We start from the raw sequence: 20099 nt of genomic DNA on the forward strand, positions 1-20099 counted from the left end.
TAATTTTTTCTCCATTTTGAATTTTTGAGGCAACAAATAGAAATCTTTCTTTTTTGAAAAAAGGAGGAGTTAAAAACTTTTTTTTTATTGGCAAAAAATCGCCATTCTTTATTTGGGGGTTGAGACCAAATTTTATCAATTAAAAAATTTAATTTTTTCTCCATTTTGAATTTTTGAGGCAACAAATAGAAATCTTTCTTTTTTGAAAAAAGGAGGAGTTAAAAACTTTTTTTTTATTGGCAAAAAATCGCCATTCTTTATTTGGGGGTTGAGACCAAATTTTATCAATTAAAAAATTTAATTTTTTCTCCATTTTGAATTTTTGAGGCAACAAATAGAAATCTTTCTTTTTTGAAAAAAGGAGGAGTTGAAATCTTTTTTTTATGGGCAAAAAAAACTCCATTCTTTATTTGGGGGATGCGACTAAATATTGTCAATAAAAAAATTTAATTTTTTCGCCATTTTGAATTTTTGACGCAACAAATAGAAATCTTTCTTTTTTGAAAAAAGGAGGAGTTAAAAACTTTTTTTTTATTGGCAAAAAATCGCCATTCTTTATTTGGGGGTTGAGACCAAATTTTATCAATTAAAAAATTTAATTTTTTCTCCATTTTCAATTTTTGACGCAACAACAAAACAAAACAATAGAAATCTTCTTTTCAAAAAAGAAAGATTTCTGTTTGTTGCCTCAAAAATCCAAAATGGAGAAAAAATTAAATTTTTTAATTGATAAAAATTGGTCTCAACCCCCAAATAAAGAATGGCGATTTTTTGCCAATAAAAAAAAATTTTTAACTCCTCCTTTTTTCAAAAAAGAAAGATTTCTATTCGTGGGGTAAGAATTCAAAATGGAGAAAAAATTAAATTATTGATTTTTTAAATTGACATTATTTGAATTTCGCGCCATATATCTGTGCGCATCTTTTTGTGCATTCCTGAGAAAATTTGTAGTAATTGATTATCTTTTATGGTTTATCTAATAAATTTAATTAATGAACCTAAAAATATTTATTTATTTATAACATTTTTTATTTATCTATAAGATTTTTGTTTTTGTAAAACAATATATTTAATAATATGCTTTACGAAAATTATTGTTGGACAAGTTTTTTATCGTTCCCAACTCTGGTTTTGAACACTTGCTTCCCAAACCTGTTTGTTTACAAGTGTCAGCTGGCATTGTTGGGAAACACATTTTCTTTACAAAAATAATTAAATTTATTAAATTTACAACATTTTCAGGATTTTTCATCTTAAAAATACATTTTGTAAGTTTTTCATTAAGTTATAAATTTATGAAAACACGTATTTTATGTTTCAATTAGTCAGATTGAAAAATTGCATCCATCTTTCTAGTAATATTTTGGTAACATTTTTACCCATCACAATATTACCTTTTACCCTGTGCCTAAACGCATTTTACCCTCTACCCACAATTACTTTTTATCATTTTTTTTCTGTGCGCACGTGCTCATAGCATTAACTATTAATAATAATAAATTATTATAATAACTTTTAAATTGTTATTTTTTTATATTAACATTTTACTCTTTATTTTATTATTCAAATAATATAAAATGTATATTTATTTTTATTTGTTTAAATTAACGTTAAGGCTGCACCAACCGCCTTTTTTTTAAAAAAGCGGGCGGTAATATTTTTGATTTTGAGCGGTAATTAAGGTGCTTATATACCTCAAATTTCGATCAGATGAACATTATTTCTGGACCGTGAAAATGCGTGAAAAGTCATTATCACGGCGGGTATTTTTGAATTGTTTTATACAAAAAATGTTTTTTTAAGAAATGTAATATTAAATAATTGTTTTAATATGTAAGAACACTTTAAAATAGTGATAGAGAGATGATTTGATTAAAAAATTTAGCAAATTTTGCTTTAAAACGTTTTCTGCTATAAGAAAGTGTAAAATGACGATGTTTGTGAAATGGTTTGTACAGTGCTTCTTCCTTGTTAGTGTCTCTCAAGAGTTTTGTTCATGTTATGTCGGTTCTTTTTAACTTGTAATAAATAATGAGTGCTAAAAATAAATCGGTAAGTTGAAATGTTTATCAAATAAATTTAAATTCAACTAATTGTTTCGAATAACTGAAAGAAACATGTACACATGTACACTGTACAAACCATTTCACAAACATCGTCGTTTTACACTTTCTTATAGCAGAAAACGTTTTAAAGCAAAATTTGCTAAATTTTTTAATCAAATCATCTCTCTATCACTATTTTAAAGTGTTCTTACATATTAAAACAATTATTTAATATTACATTTCTTAAAAAAACATTTTTTGTATAAAACAATTCAAAAATACCCGCCGTGAAAATGACTTTTCACGCATTTTCACGGTCCAGAAATAATGTTCATCTGATCGAAATTTGAGGTATATAAGCACCTTTAGCCCTAATTGAGCCCTAAATTCTCACATAGGAGATATTTAAAAATGTCAAACTTGTGGTGCCAACTTAACAGACCTTAATTGAACTGTGATTATGAATTTTTCACTCATTAAAATAATACAGGATATAAGATGAAAAAGAATCATTTTTCCCCTACTTGGAAGATTGTTATTTTTCACACGGAGAGAAGAGATTTAGTCTATTCTACTAAACACGTTTAGTCCAAATTCTACTAAACAGCGTAGTCAGAGGGACTACTATAGTTCTGTCACACAAAAAAATTTACCGACAGAATAAAAATGCACAAATCTGATTGGTTCTCCACAATTAACCAGATTGCGGACAACCAATCAGATTTCTACATTTCGTTTCTGTCGGTAAATTTTTTTCTATCGATAATCGTGTAAATTTTTTTACTAAACAGTATCGTTCATTTAAGTAACTGAATGTTTAGTCCGTCCAAAATGAACGATACTGTTTAGTAGATTTAACTGAGATAGTAGTAAGATCTACTAAGCCCTTCTCTCCGTGCAATTTACATAACTTTAAGTAATTAATAGTTACATGGAGAATATCGATTTATAGCTTTTTAACTAAAAAAAGTAGTCACGAATAATTTGTAAATCTTTTCTATACGGAGTAAAAAGTTAAAGCCATCCAGTTTCATAAATATTTTAACTATTCATCTACTGCAAGAGGTTGTCGGACCAAACATATTTTACTCTACTATCTCTTTACTCTATCTACTGATATCTGTTAGAAATCAGTCTAACATTATTATTATTATTATTATTATCATCATTATTATTCCCATTTTTAATCATGACAAATTAATTAATTAATATTAATAATAGTTAATATTACTATATCTATAGATTTGAATTTTCAATTTAAAGAATTTTATTAGATATAGTTATTTTTTAGTAGAATTTTCATTTTTCGAATTAGTCTTTAGCAGAATATTTTTAAAACGAATTTTTACTTAACAAAATTTTTAGGTACCAAATTTTTATTTATCAGAATTGTTCTTATGCCGAATTTCTATTTATCCGAATATTAACTTAAAAGTATTTTTATTCAAAAAAATTCTACACAATCTAATTTTTATTTAATAGAATTGACATTTAAAAAAAATTCTACTTAGCTAACAGTTCTTTTTTATGAAAATTTTTCCAGATATAAATTTTGTTAAAACTTAAAAGGAAATTGTAGGGAAGAGTATAGTCAGGGTTGGACAGTAGTCAGGGTTGAGCCGTCGCGTTTATTTTGTTTTATCAAACTAGATCCATGTGTCTTTGTATGTAAGTATTTGTTAGCAATGTCAGCGAACTTTTCACATACGTTGTATTGAAGTGTGCGAACAATAAAGACATATTATGCAAGTCAGTGCTGTACGCTCAACAAAAAACTTTTTTCTTGTTTCAAAAGAAGACAATTAAGTGCAGAAAAAATATGTCAAAGACAAAGTAACTTGACTTAAATTGTTCATTAAGATGTTATATGAAAATGTGGAACGTAATATGGTGTTTGGATAACGCGCTTATATTTTTGTGTGATGTGACGCTAAACGACACGTGAGTCAGAGTTGAGCAACCCAAAAATTTTGCAATTATGAAGGGTTCTTGCAATGGAAATTCATTCATCGACTAAGGCTGCAGTCCCATGGCAGCGTTTTGCGTTGCGTTTTGTCACTAGACCATGAGTGTAAAAGAGATGCAGATATATGTTTGCTATGTTTACACTCAGGGTCTAGTGACAAAACGCAACGCAAAACGCTGCCATGGGACTGCAGCCTAAAAGAGCGTTCAATTTCGTGGTTCCTTTACACATTTCCAAGTGTATTTGAGGGCCATTCTATTATTTGAAGGTCATTATTAATCATTTATCTGCATATTTCATTAATTTTCTACAGTGGCTCAACTCTAATATATATAATATATATATAATATAATATAAATAAAAGAATAGTATCAAATAACATTGCACTTAAATATTTAATTGATCAAAATATTATCTTTTCCTTTAATAGAATAGTGTATTAACATTACATAACGCATTATTTATATTAAACACCGTCCGACAAAATTCAACTTTTTTTTTCACACATGAAAAAATTTTTTGCTTTTAGGGGTAAAAACAACCCTTCAATGAAAGGTGATAGGAAATCTTGTACAAATTAATAATTTTTTATGAAACCTGGTATCTCGGGGTTTTCCGGGTCGCTGATTACAAATCTGATGTCAGATTTTCAAAATTCAAAATGGCGGATCCAATATGGCGGTCGAAATTTATAAAAATTCACCAATTCATTTGAAAGTTGTTACTTAGGGGTTTTTGGTGTCGCTGATTACGAATATGATGTCAGGTTTTCAAAATTCAATATGGCGGATTCAATATGGCGGTCGAAATTTATAAAAGTTTATCGAATGTACTTGAAACTTATTACTTGAAGGTTTTTGGGGTCGGTGATAACGAATATGATGTCAGATTTTGAAAATTCAAAATGGCGGATCCAATATGGCGGTCAAAATTTATAAATATTAATTATTTTTTATAAAACTTCGTTTCCAGGGGTTTTTGGGGTCGCTGAGTACGAATCTGAAGTCAGATTAATATTTATAAATTTCGACCGCCATATTGGATCTGCCATTTTGAATTTTTAAAATCTGACATCATATTCGTTATCAGCGACCCCAAAAACCTTCAAGTAACAAGTTTCAAGTAAATTCGATGAACTTTTATAAATTTCGACAACCATATAGAATCCGCCATTTTGAATTTTGAAAATCTGACATCATATTCGTAATCAGCGACCCCAAAAACCCTTCAATAATAACTTTCAAATGAATTGGTGAATTTTTATAAATATTGACCGCCATATTGGATCCACCATTTTAAATTTTGAAAATCTGACATCAGATTCGTAATCAGCGACCCGGAAAACCCCGAGATATCAGGTTTCATAAAAAATTATTAATTTGTACAAGATTTCCTATCATCTTTCATTTAAGGGTTGTTTTTACCCCTAAAAGCAAAAAATGACCTGATCTAGCAAAACGGCCAGACACGGGTATCTTTTTTTTGGTCCTAGTTTCTGAAAATCATTGATTTTTTCGTGTGTGAAAAATCGTGCCGGACGGTGAAATAATTAAATTAATTAAAATTAATAAATTTATTGTATCAAATACTTTTTATTTGTCTGGATAAAATAGTGTATTAGTATTAATTAATTTAGTTGACTTGAATCAGTTAAATAAAGTTATTGTATCAAATACTTTTTATTTGTTTCAATAAAACGAAATATTTGAGTGTAATAAGTGAATGAATAGTTTCAAGTAACTCATTATTTGTATTAAATAAATTCATTTATTCAATTTAATTAATTATTTAATTGAACTAAATACGATTTATTTGGTGCAAATAAATGAGATTCAAATAATTCAACTTATTTGAATCAAATACATATTTTTTTGATCCAAATAAAAAGTATTTGAATCAATTAAATATTTTTGAAATAATTTGAAGTAATTGAATTAAATAAATTTTTTTTCAGTGCAGCGACCCCGAAACCTCTAAGTAATATTTAGTTTTAAAAATCAAGGAACTTATGCTTAAGATAACGAAAAAATGTTCATGTTACCTGAAAGCAACACTTGTCCTCAAAGGGTTAACAACCAATTTTTTTCTGAATTCTATAAACTTTAACAGTAAAAAATTGTTACCAATAATTATTTTTATTATTGTATATTTTTAAAAATATTTATTTTTGTTTCATAAATGATACTGGGTCAGGCTTCCCCGTAATGATTTCCACCACAGCACCGAAACTTTTCTAAAAATTTCCTAAAGATTTATTTGAAATGTTCGGAATATTTAATTGCAATGTTTAGTGGAAATTGTGTAAAGATTTAAATGTCCCACTTGAATAAATGTTTAGCGCGAAACTTTCCTGAACATTTAAATGAAATTTTCGCATAATTATAATTTTTATTATTATATTGATTATTATAATTATTATCTTTTTAATTTGCATTTTAAAAATAATATTTAATTTTATGAATTAAAGTCGCTATTGGCTTTTATTTGTAAACTCTAAAGTTATATTTTCACGTTGGATTCATTACAATGTGTAACAATTTATTTCTTAAAAAACATAAGGGACATGAAATTGTACGCTTTGTGTAGAATCACCCAAATATAATAATTGTATGTAAAAATTAATGAAAAGAAAAAATTACATAAATAACTAAAAATTACACTGAATATTTTGAATACACCTGTCAGCTTAATATCTATGCAAACTAACAATCTTTCTCTAATCCTCGCTTCTTATAACGAGATTAACAAAATATAAAGAAATTACTGACTTCTTAGACATAACAATTTTTGAACAACATTACTTGTTGAACAGTTTTAATTTTTAGTCCATATTTGTATTGAAATTAAAAATATATACTATACAGTAAAAAGGATACGACCAATAAAATAAATGCGTCATCTATAGAGAAAAATAATTAAAGTACTTTTAATTAAAAATCAACATTGAAAATAATTGTGTTATTATAAGAATTGTTATTTTATTATCTTTACTTTTTCTATTGCGAATGATAGTATTATGAAGGATACAATTGAATGTTTGTCACAACGTATGTAATATATCAGACACGTCGCCGCTACGTAATAAAAAAAGTAGATAAATGTTTCCTTGTTAACGCGCATGAACGTGATTTTATCAGTATTCTATTATCAGCCTTTCATTGACGTTTCCCGCGCGGAGTTCTAACATACTTTTGTTTATATAATAAAAAATAATTTTTTCGAAATTACCAATTTTTTTTTATAAAAACAATATTTGCCAATAACGCAACTTCATTCGCAGAAAAAGTTTATTCGATTTAAAAAAAACAGTTGATTTAACCTACATTTTTTTAAATACAATAACAAAGTTTTGTTAGTGTTAATAAACATTTGGTTCCTCATAATAAATACATAGAATTCATTTGGTATTCAGAAAATAATTTTATATTAAATTCGTTGAGCTTTCAGAGAGTCCTTCCGGCTCACCGGAAATGACTCAGGTAAGTTCCTCCGAATTATAAAATTAAGATGGATTCAAATAAAAAGAGAGTATAAAATATATGTTTCGCATGGTAAAGAAACAAACCCACACAGCACTTAATATTTCCTAAATATTTTTGGAATATTTCACTGAAAGATTTAAAATATTCCAGTGAAATTTTCTTGAAATATTGTTGCAAGCAGAAAAATGTCCGCCTTTGTGGAAATATTGCACATTCATATTTCTGCAATATTAAACATAAAAACTCCTGCAATATTTAGGAAATATTTCACCGAAAGTTAGAATTTTCTCAAAATACGAAATCAATCGGTATTTTCAAAAATGTTTAACACCCTAGTGTCCTAGAAAATTAAAAACTACTGCGCAGCTGTAAAAGCCATAAAAACTGAGATTGACCAGTGCGCATCATTATTAAAATTGAAAATTTCTAAAATATTAAGTGCTTTGTGGGAATTTTCATCGTATATGAAGATAAAGTTTTTAAATAATAAAATATTGTTTTGGTCACTTTTTACTCCGTTTGTTATTTATTATCTGTAATTATAATTATAATTAAAACTAAATGTGGACGTCCAAATGAAAAGGTACCACTTTGGCACTATTGGAAATATCTATATGGTCAAATTCCTTGTTAGATTTGGAAAATTTTGAGGGGTCTTACGTCCATTTTGGTGCAAAATTCGCTGAGTTACAGAATTTTAAAGTTCAGAGTGCCAAAAACACCATTTCGAGAAAAACGAAATCAAAGATTGAAATTCAAATATCTCTGATTCTTCTGGGAAGTTATTCAGATGAGAGTTGTTTTAATTCAAGAACACCTTAAAGATGAAAAATCAATAGGTTTATAATTCCCCCCCCCCCCCTCCATTTTCAAAATAATGCATAACCGACAAAGTGGTACCTTTTCTAAAAATACGATTTTTAATTAATAAATCGATTTTTTTAAGTTAATAATTGTGTGCCACTTTATTGAGTCATTTAAAGAAAAAAAAAAGAAAAAGTAGACAAAAAAAATTTTTTTAATTGACTTATTTATGAAAAAATTTAAAAAATATCGAAATTATCATTTTCATAAAAACGAAATTGAAGACTATAATGCGAATATCTTTGGTTTTTCTGGGAGGTTATTCAGATGAGAGTTGTTTTAGTTCAAGAACACCTTAAAGATGAAAAATCAATAGGTTTAGAATTTCCCCCCCCCCTCCATTTTTAAAATAACCTCGAAAATAACGTATAACCGACAAAGTGGTACCTTTTCTAAAAATTCGATTTTTAATTAATAAACCGAATTTTTTACGAAGTGAATAGTTGTGTGTTACTTTATTGAGTTATTTGAAGAAGAAAAAAGAGAAAGTAGACCAAAAAAAAATTTTTAATTGACTTTATTATGAATAATCTTAACAAATATCGAAATTTTCATTTAAAAAAAAAAATTAAAGACTATAATGCGAATGTCTTTGGTTTTTCTGGGAAGTTATTCAGATGAGAGTTGTTTTAGTTCAAGAAGACCCTAATGATGAAAAATCAATAGGTTTATAATTCCCCCCCCCTCCATTTTCAAAATAACGAATTTTTTACAAAATGGCCCCTTTTTGAATATGCGATTTTTTATTAATAAACCGAATTTTTTTAATTTTCACATTGCAACTGTCATTAAACAGTACCAACCGACAAATTAGTTTCAAAGTACTCAAACTATCCGCTAGAGGTAAAACTTCATCATAGAGAAAGGAAAACGAGACCAAATTAGTATGTGAGAGAGAGAAAGAGAGAGAAAGATAATCAGCTGTTTAATTCCTCGATAAATGCATCTACAACTTCCTAATTTCAATGTGACTTACCGGAGTCTTATCGATAAGTAATTTACCGCGACTTATTTTCTGCACTAAATTTTTTTATATTTAGAAAAAGTATATTTTCTATCTGTTTAAAGTAAATTAACTAGATATGTGCATGTTAAAATATATTTCCAGCCAAAGTGTTGCAATAATATGACGGAAACAACAGAAATTCACAAATTTCGCATTAGACCGACAATGTAGTACCTTTTCTCTTTTTTTCAAACGATGAAATAAAATACTTAAAGTAGCAATAAATTTATGAAAACTACATAATTCGACAGGTAAGACCCTGTAGAATAATAAAAAAAAATTCAATTTTTTCCTTCGAAATTAGTAAATCGCGATTATCTCGGAATCTAGAACCGACAATGTGGTACCTTTTCATTTGGACGTCCACAAATAAAAAAAGTAAAGCTAAAAAAATTTTTTTTTAAATACATTGTCTCTCATACTCTACTTGTGGGGTATTGGGAGCCCTTAATTGAAATTCTAATAAAATGATACAATTTCTATTTTCTTTAAACATTTGTTTTACTTTGTCAATAGTTCTCGACAGATGAACATTTTACAAAATATTTAAGACATAAAAAAAGACTCACAGCTTCTTTAAATGCCTCATATAGATTCTTAATAATTAAATATGCAACAATGTCAAATTTCATAAATGCATCTTTTTCAATTTTCAAAGAAATAAGAAAAGCCATATCGAGATAACGAAAACTCTGCTGGTTCACACAATTCTCCCATTATTCCAAAGAATTTTCACAGGCCAAAATTTGAGAAAAAGAAGAAAAACATAAACAAATTTATTTATTATCTGTATTTTTATTCATGTATTCAAATCTATACACATATTTATCTCTAATAAAATTACAAATCAAAATCGGGCAAATGTAATACTTTCTCATTATGATGAGAATGTAATAATTAAATAATAAAATTTTAACTACTTACTTTGATATCTAGAAATATTTTCCATTTGATAAGAAAAACTCGAAAACTTGATTTTTTTGTAGTTTCTACAAATCTGTCAGATTTTTAAAGTTTTTCAAGTTATTTCCGCCAAATTCAAAGCTTCTAATTACTTAAAATTTAAAAGCTCCCATTACCCCATTCTTCCCCGATTTTTCTGAAACTTTAAAGATTAGGGTCAACCGGGGTAAATCCGAACGCTTTTAGTAAGTTTCAACAATAACATAAGTTTTTTCTTTAAAAAAAAAAATACTTCCGGTATTCTGGTGCATGAAGTTGTTACTTTACTTCCATAGAACAATTTCATGGGGTAGCAAAAATTTTTGATAAATTACAATCGCAGGAAACTAAGCGTTCGTATTTACCTCGATACTTTGCAACTTTCTTAAAATACCGGGGTAAATACGAACGCCACTGTATTTCAGAAAAATCTTAGGGAAAATAAATTTAAAGTATTGCAACTGTTAAACTTACATAAAAACTCAAAAAAAAATACGATAATAAACCTATTATGTAATAATGCATCATATATAAATACAAAAATCAAACAGGTTAAAAATTAAAATGCATTACACAATTAAAACCTTCAATAACTTTATCAAATCATAACGGATTTTTGCAAAACTTGGGACAGAAAGTATTTTGGAGTGATTGAATGTAAATACAAAAATAAAAGTCAAATTTTTTAAATTCAACATGTCGGACTTTCCTTAAACTTATTTTTAAAAATGATCAAATTTGCTAACTCCAAATTCGTAATCAGCGACCCTGAAACCCCCCGAGTAACAATTTTCGAGCGAATCCAATGAATTTTTTAATTCTCGTCCGACATTTTGAATTTTGAAAAACTGACTTCAAATTGGTAATTAGCGACCCCAAAAACCGTAGAATACTAAATTTTATTAAGATCCTGAAAAACTTTTTTCAACAAACCATTTGGCAAAAAAATTGAAACACTCCTTCGAGAGAACAGAGATTAAGTTTCTGCTTATTAATTACTAACGAGGATACGTATAGAAAGAAAAATTTTTTTCTATGTACCTTTATAATGTTAAAATAATAGTGTAATGAAATAAAAACAATTTTCTGTGGCTCTGATGTCAAAAAAAATTATTGAAAATACCGTTCGCATTTACCCCGGTTTTCCAATTTTCCTGGGTAAATACGAACGGTCTGATATTATTAATAAAATTTTACAGAAGGCAAAAATCAAAAATAGTTTCTGTTCTAGTATTCATAACAAACAATCATAAATAATAAAATGAATTTTAAGCTTCTTTTTCTTCAAATACGAGACAAAATACTAAAAGAGTGTCATCTTTGATTTTCAATCTTTTTTGCAATACTCGTTATCTTTGTTTATGCTGTTGCTAATTAACAAACGAAAAATGGGATAATACTTAGAATCTCTTGAAGAGGATCTGAGGTAAAAATTCTCATATCGAACTTATTTTTAAAAATTTTAATTAAGCTGAAATAATTAGCGTTCGGATTTACCACGGCTGACCCTAGTTGTTTTTTAAAACTATTTGACACTCATTTTTTTGTTTTTCCCCAAAAGCCGATTTAAAGGTAAAAAAAGTAATAAATAATAGAGCAAAATTGTAGAACTGTTTAAAAATTCATTGAAAGAAAAAAAGTGAAAGAATTTATGTTTGGCAAAATTAGTTATATCATTCCAAATATTTATAAATTCAAATCCAATCAAAAAGATCATGACAGTTCTGAGTATTTTTTGAAATTGATTTTTTTAGGTTCAAGAAAAATTAATTTGTAATAGCATTCAAAGTTGAAATTTCACAATGGATGGATTCTTTCAACTTTGAATGCTTTTACTAATTAATTTTTCTTGAACCTATAAAAATCAATTTCAAAAAATACTCAGAACTGTCATGATCTTTTTGATTGGATTTGAATTTATAAATATTTGGAATGATATAACTAATTTTGCCAAACATAAATTCTTTCCCTTTTTTTCTTTTAATGAACTTTCAAACAGTTCTACAATTTTGCTCTATTATTTATTAGGGGAATGCAGTCAGGGTTGAAAATAGTTTTGACTTTTATCTATAACTTCCCCTGTAAGCCGAATTTTGAGATTTCTTGCATATAGTTCGAAAGATCTACTAAAATGTAATGTTTTTGCTGAACATTGTAAAAATATTTGACCAAAAATTTCGGAGTTATAGTCAATTAAAAAAATAGTAGTCAGGGTTGAGCCACTGTAGAAAATCAATGAAATATGCAGATAAATGATTAATAATGACCTTCTAATGATAGAATGGCATTCAAATACACTTGGAAATGTGTAAAGGAACCACGAAATTTAAATAAAAAGCCCTTATTATGTAATATTCAGATTTTCGCTTGTATCGCGAAGCTGGTCTGAAAAGTGAAAAAAATATCAAAAATTTGTATTTTCTTTCTTTCCAATGTAAATGAAGTTTTTGACAGCTCTTTTAGTCGATTAACGAATTTTGCAAGAACCCTTCATAATTGCAAAATTTTTGGGTTGCTCAACTCTGACTCACGCGTTGTTTAGCGTCACATCACACACAAAAATAAGCGCGTTATCCAAACACCATATTACGTTCCACATTTTCATATAACATCTTAATGAACAATTTAAGTCAAGTTACTTTGTCTTTGACATATTTTTTCTGCACTTAATTGTCTTCTTTTGAAACAAGAAAAAAGTTTTTTGTTGAGCGTACAGCACTGACTTGCATAATATGTCTTTATTGTTCGCACACTTCAATACAACGTATGTGAAAAGTTCGCTGACATTGCTAACAAATACTTACATACAAAGACAGATGGATCTAGTTTGGTAAAACAAAATAAACTTGATGGCCCAACCCTGACTACTCTCTCCTACTTTTTAGGACGCTATAATAAAAGCATTCTATTTGTAAAAAAATTTATTTTTTTAAATTATATTTTTATTTTTTAGTTTATAATTTAAAAGATAGAACTTTAAATAAAAGCATTCTAAAAACAAGTCTAGAAAATTGGTAGAAACTGATATAAAATTTCTTGAAAGTTCTATAGATTTCTAGAAAATTCTATTAATTTCTAGAAAATTCTATACAGTTCTAGAAAGTTCTATAAATTTCTAGAAAATGCTAAAAATTTCTAGAAAGTTCTATGAATTTCTAGAAAGTTCTATGAATTTCTAGAAAGTTCTATAAATTTCTAGAAAATACTACAAATTTCTAGAAAATTCTATTAATTTCTAGAAAATTCTATAAATTTCTAATAATTTCTCAATAGCTGGTAAACGAATCAGTGGGAATCTCGGATACAAGCACTTTTCGGTATCCGAAATGCTCATAACCTTGTAAACGCACTAACGCGGATGACTTTTGTAGGGCTAATCAAGCACCCTGACTAGTGAGAGACTAGGGGACTAATTTCTAATCAAGTACCTTGAATAGTGAGAAGCTAGGGGACTTACTTCTAACCATGCACCCCGATTAGTGAGACACTAAGGGACTCACTTTTAGTTTCAATCAAGCACTTTAATTAAAATCAACAAATGATTTAATGTAAGGATAACTTTAGATTGAAAAGTATCTACCATTTTAAATTTTGAAAATGAAATAATTCGTATTAAATAATTTTCCAATTTTTTTAACGCATTGTGTTGAATTCTCTATAAACCTAAAACTTTTCCGCCTTAAGATAAGCATTCCTAAAGTTTCAATGAAATATTTTATAAATGTAAGTGAAAAATACGGTGAGATATTAATGTCTGTTTTTTTTTAATTTTCAGCGTAAATTATATAAGATTTATCGGTAAAAGCAATATTTTAAATTGCAATTGTAAGAAAAAACTGATAGACGTGGTAAATTAGACATGAGGGATTTTAGTTTTTCTTCTAGAGATAAAGTAGTTGCAGCAGAAGGGATCGTGTCTTGAATTACTATGATCAGAGTTTGTGAGAAGATTCATACGTGTATTGTGAAAATGCAAGTGTGTTTGTATGTGTGAGTTGTTGTTGATGAAAAAGTACGCAATTATGGTCTCGGTGTGTGAAACTTGCGTTCTGATATATACAGTAAGAAAAGTACCATGGTAGTCATAGGAAAGCATGCGTTACGCATAAGTTTGTCTCACTCGCACTCATGGGCTGTGACTACCATGGAACTTTTCTGACTGTATATGCGCGCTTTGCAGGAGTTTGCAAGTTAAATTGCCAAACCGAACAGTGAAGGTATCTGACGCAAGTTTATTGTAGATTCAGGCCATTCAATATTGTAGAGGTGTACATATGGTGACACGTGTAGAAGGCTCATTGTCCACAGCAACCCTAGTCGTAAATATAATTGTCAAGATCGCCGTTTGCTGTTCGTTTTCAATAATTCGAATTCGCTCTCTCCAATTAGTATAGTTGAAGTAACAGTTTTTATTAGTTGCTTTAACTATCAAGTTTGTTAGAAAACTTTTTTGAACAATAGTTTGATTAAAAGTTTTAAAAGCTAAATAAGAAATGTTTTGTTGACGTAAATAACACAGAAAAAATTGGTGTTATTTTTGTTGCGGGTAATTTGTCCAATGCTAAGACCCATAAGATTTAACCCTCAAGTAGAATTTGTAGCAGGTTATTTTAACACACCAACTTCTGTTGGGTTAAAATAACACTTTGTTTTTCCTGTGAAATTATTGTGGCGATTTAATGACAAACTGTTTCTTGTTGAATACTTGTGGAACAAAATAGTTATTTAAGATTGGTAGAAAGTCAGTAATTTATACAAAATTTTGATTTGTTAAGAACATCAATTTACCGCAATAAACCAATAAAAATATTTTATTGTTATTGAAAATTAATCATTATCACAGCAGTTCTTTCATTTTCTGTTTTTATCTCATCTTGAATAAGATACTTTCATCCTAATATTTTATCACACTTTCTCAGGGAAATATTAAATCATAAAAATTCAATCTATATTTTGCTATTCATAATTGAGCGTTCGGATTAAAAAATTGCTATTTTTAAGCAATAAATAAGCTTTAAATGGAAATTTTCCATTTTCCTAACGTTAATTCTAGAATATAAACATTAAATGTATTAAGGGTATAAATAATTTTATAATAATTATTTTTTTGTAATTTTAAATAGGGAACTAATTTTTAAAACTGTCATATATTTATTGGGTGAAAAATATGATACTTTCAGAGGATATTGAGTGTTATCAATAACTCAATGTTCATTTTAATCAATTGATGTTAGATGACTTTTGATATTATTAATTCATTAATTTAAAAGATGAAAGTTGTATGGCAATTTTTTAATTTGTGTTTATTGGTTTCAGAAAATCGATTGTTTGAAAGACATGTGACCTTTCAACAAGAATTTAACTCGGTGATTCCACCACCACACCATCGTTTCAAATGTTGAAGATTATTCTGCCGCACGTCTAAATCGATTGTAAGTTAAATTTTCTGTTTTCTATTATTGCTTGTTTCATTATTATTTTAAGCGTTAAATACCTTAATAGGAAATCTTCAAAACAAAATAATGAAAATTTATGCTTTATGTCTTGTTTTTTTATTTCATTTTAGGTTTTATAATTTATTTATTTAAATTGAAGACTAAACATTCGTAAATAATGTATCGAATGTTAATTTCTTTTAAATATTAGTTTATCGAACAGGGTTCGAGAAATGAGATTGAAAAATAGGTTAAAGGATAAATTTTTGTTTTTATTTCCCAAACTATTGGTGCTGCAATAATTCTGTAGAAAAAGTGTAAATCATTAAATACAAATATTGATTAAAAATGCGATATATTTAATGTTGTACGTAAGAAATATTTATAATCAAAGAAGTCAAAATTTAATCCTAATCGCGTCTAGCAAATTAACACAGGAAATTATTCTGAATTCTTTTAAATGTGGAGACAAGATAATCGTGACAAATTGACTAAATTACTGAAGAATAACAGTAATAGTCTAACAAGAGAGTAATAGCAGTGAGAGTTAATCGATTATTAAAATCAGAAGTATTCCGCATAATAGAACCAAACACTCTATTTGCTCTACTGACCACCTCAGGAATGTGTTGATTAAATGAACAATTTGTATATAAGGTAATTCCGAGGTTACGTATGTTTGTTAATCCAAATATTGAAGATCAAATAATGTACTAATAAGCTTGCTGTGTGAAAAAAGAGATAATTGATCAATTTTAAATATTTTAATTCAATTTATTCTACACGTTATTTTAAGTTAAAAACAAATAATTGATTATATTTTTCGAAAACCAAATAAGGTATAAAAATGTGTTGAATAACTTTTAAGTGTTTGATTTTGAGTATTAACCGCAAGAGCTTAAAAAGATAAGATTCACTGTATATTTTGTCAGAAATCGATTTTTCTCCCCTTTCACATTCCCAAAAGTGTGCTTAGTTACACCATATGAGACGACGTCATCACATTTCTTATCTGAAATACTGGATATACTTGAGCTCATTGTCAGATTTTGAATGGGAAGAAAGAAAGAGAATCAATTGATCAAAATGAAAATTATTTTACCTAATTAATCAAGGATAACATTAAAAAATTTCAAAATACCCTTTTAAATCCATAATTTATGACTTCAAAATCCCATAAGTGTTAAGTTTTAAGTAAAACTTAAATTTTTCAAAAATTCGTCCGCCATATTGGATCCGAAATTAAAAAGTTTTTGAAATCTGAATTGAGATTTGTAATCAGCGACTCTACCTTTATGAAAGATAATTACTGGAATAACAACTGGATTAACTATTGGAAACTCCAGGAATTTCTTCGCGATATGTATTTTTTTAGTACAATTAATTTTTTTTATTTCAATGGAATTTTAATTTTGTGTTAAATATATTCCTATATGCATTTAATTAACAACAAAATACTATTGCGCAGACATTGGAACTATAGAAACTTAGTGCGCAAAAAGTACGGTAGTATATAAATCATCTTTTAAATAGGATCGTAATTTTAACGGTAAATTATACTCATAATTACATTTAACTATATGAAATTACAGTATTTAAAAGGTGATTTATAGATATAGAATTATAAGCATATTTCTTCAATATAACTTACTAGATCCTCTTTGGCCAACCAATTCCCTAAATGGACTATGGCACTGTACAATAGAATATCACAGACTGAGTTTTGAAGCAATATTCTTTTTAATTTTTGTCTAGTGTAAAAAATAAGAAAGAGAGAGGGATAAAAGATGATTACGGGAACTCATAAATTCTGGTTATTGTTGAAAGTTGGTTTATTGTTAGTAGCTTAAGCAATAATAAATCAGTAATAAACGAACAATAAACCTAAAAGTAAACAAATATTTAAATAAAAAGTAAGATAAAAGGTAATAAAAACTTCTGAGTGGCTATCAACCGCTTCATTTTCAATAATAAAGGGTAGAATGAAAAACTATTGACTCCCAAGTAAGTAATCGAATAAAAGACACAACGTTCATTTAACGAATAGGCATGTCCTATCCCGTGTAGAAATTTATCGTGGCCGTCCTAGTGTTAGCCTATACCTAGACAGTGTTTGTCGTGGAAATTTATTCTCAAATAACTGCAATGGCCCCTCAAAGTTTATGTGCAGTTTTTATACAGTTTTCCCTTTAGTTCTTTAGATATGTAGCCTTTCTAGAATTTAGCTAGTTATTGTCTAGAATACTTATTTGAAAATTTTGTACAAGTTCGTATAGTAGGCTGTCTAGAATTTACCAAGATGCAGCCTAGGATACCGTCATGAAAAATTAATATAAGTCCGTCAAGCTGGTGTCACTGAATTCGCTACAGTAACTAGCTAGCAGACGAATTCAGTCATTTCAAAAATTTTTTAAAAAACTTAAATAAAATAATAAAATATAATATAATAAAAAAGGAAATCAATAAAAATATATTTATTTAATTATTCCCAGGTGAAAAAATTAACTTTACTAATGTTACTTATGTTACTAACATTACTAATGTTACTAACGTTAGTACCTATAAAAAAATTAAGAGTTTCTAAAATATATTTTCACAGAAACTTTGCCACTACTTTCCCATTACCACTTTCACTTCCACTTAAACTTTTTATAATTTTCATTCCCATTTCCACTTCTACTTTTTCTGATTCTCATTCGCACTTCCATTCCCCCTTCCACTCTTTCTAATTCTCATTTCCACTTTCACTTCCACTTTCACTTTTTTATTTTCATTACCACTTCCACTTTTTCTAATTTTTATTCCCACTTCCCTTTTTCTAATTTTCATTCCCACTTCTACTTCTAAGAGTTTTTAAAATATATTTTTACAGAAACTTTGCCACTACTTTCCCATTACCACTTTCACTTCCACTTGAACTTTTTAAAAATTTTAATTCCCATTTCCACTTCTACTTTTTCTAATTCTCATTCGCACTTCCATTCTCACTTCTACTCTTTCTAATTCTCATTCCCACTTCACTTCAACTTTTTCTAATTTTCATTCCCATTTCCACTTCCACTTTTTTATATTCATTGCCACTTCCACTTTTTCTAATTTTCATTCCCATTCCTATTTCCACTTCCAGTTTTTTATATTCATTGCGACTACCACTTTTTCTAATTCCTCATTCACACTTTCACTTCCACTTGTTCCGATTTTCATTCCCGTTTCATCTTCCACTTTTTTATTTTCATTACAACTTTTTTATATTTTCACTCCCACTTTCATTCCTAATTTTTTAAATTTTCATTATCACTTTCACTTTTTCTAATTTCTATCCATGGTAATTAAAAAAAGTGGAAATGGTTGCGTAAATGGTAATTAGAAATAGTTTTAGTCAAAATGGCAACAGCTATAATGAAAATTAGAAGTGAAAAAAATGGAAGTAGAAGTGGGAATGAAAATTAGAAAAAGGAAAGTGGGAATAAAAATTAGAAAAAGTGGAAGTGGTAATGAAAATAAAAAAAGTGGAAGTGAAAGTGGAAATGAGAATTAGAAAAAGTGGAAGTGGGAATGGAAGTGCGAATGAGAATTAGAAAAAGTGAAAGTGGAAACGGTAATGAAAATAAAGAAGTGGAAGTGATAATAGAAATGAAAATTATAAAAAGTGCGGGAAAGAACATTAAATACTTCCTGGTGGTCGATTTTCGACAAGTTTCTGCAAAAATACAATTTAGAAACATTTTCTTAATTTTTTTATAGGTACTAACGTTAGTAATATTAGTAACGTTAGTAATGTTAGTAACGTTAGTAATGTTAATTTTTCTACCTTGGTTGTTATTTTTATGTTATATATAATTTAAATTTAAATTTAATTGATTAAATTAATACGAATTATTAATTTCAATTTTAATTTAAACAAATTAATTAAAAAATAAAAAAAATAATCTTATTTTAAACAAAAAAAGTTTTTTTTTACCAAATGGTAAAAATAAAAATGAAAATATTGACTTATATATGTTAAGTAAATTATAATTTATATATAATTATTGTTTCTTTATTCCCACAGAGCACATAATATTTTCAAAACATTTTTAAAATATTTTACTGAAATTTTGAAATATTTCAATGTAAAGTCCTTGAAATATTGCTGCCATAGTTCTCGTCAAATAACAGTTTATAAAATAATATGTTTTAAATTCACACACACTAATAACATTTGTTTAAAATATTTGAATAAATCACTATAGTCTTTTAACATTTGCTTAAGGAAAAAATTTTTTATTAAAAACCTTTGCAACTCTATATGGTTAGCGTGTTAGCCTGGGGAGGGTTAGGTTAGGGGGTTCGATCCCAGCGAGCGTTAAATATTTTCCA

General features: G+C 27.7%; 1 protein-coding gene across 3 annotated transcripts in view; it reads left to right on the forward strand.

The window, feature by feature from the left end:
* Nucleotides 1–20099, forward strand: part of LOC127285401 (synaptotagmin-7) — an 858561-nt gene that overhangs the window by 27627 nt on the left and 810835 nt on the right. For 2 of the 3 annotated variants that reach the window (XR_007843600.1, XM_051311398.1), the window contains exon 2: nt 15622–15737. The gene's annotated coding sequence lies outside the window, so the exon portion shown is untranslated. Of the gene's footprint in view, nt 1–7169; nt 7491–15621; nt 15738–20099 lie in introns of those variants that run through there. The other variant, XM_051311399.1, reaches the window with a different exon arrangement.

Source organism: Leptopilina boulardi, unplaced genomic scaffold (genome assembly GCF_019393585.1).
Source record: "Leptopilina boulardi isolate dan_hultmark-lab unplaced genomic scaffold, ZJU_Lbou_2.1 LbouV2_332, whole genome shotgun sequence".
NCBI classification, from domain to species: Eukaryota; Metazoa; Arthropoda; class Insecta; order Hymenoptera; family Figitidae; genus Leptopilina; species Leptopilina boulardi.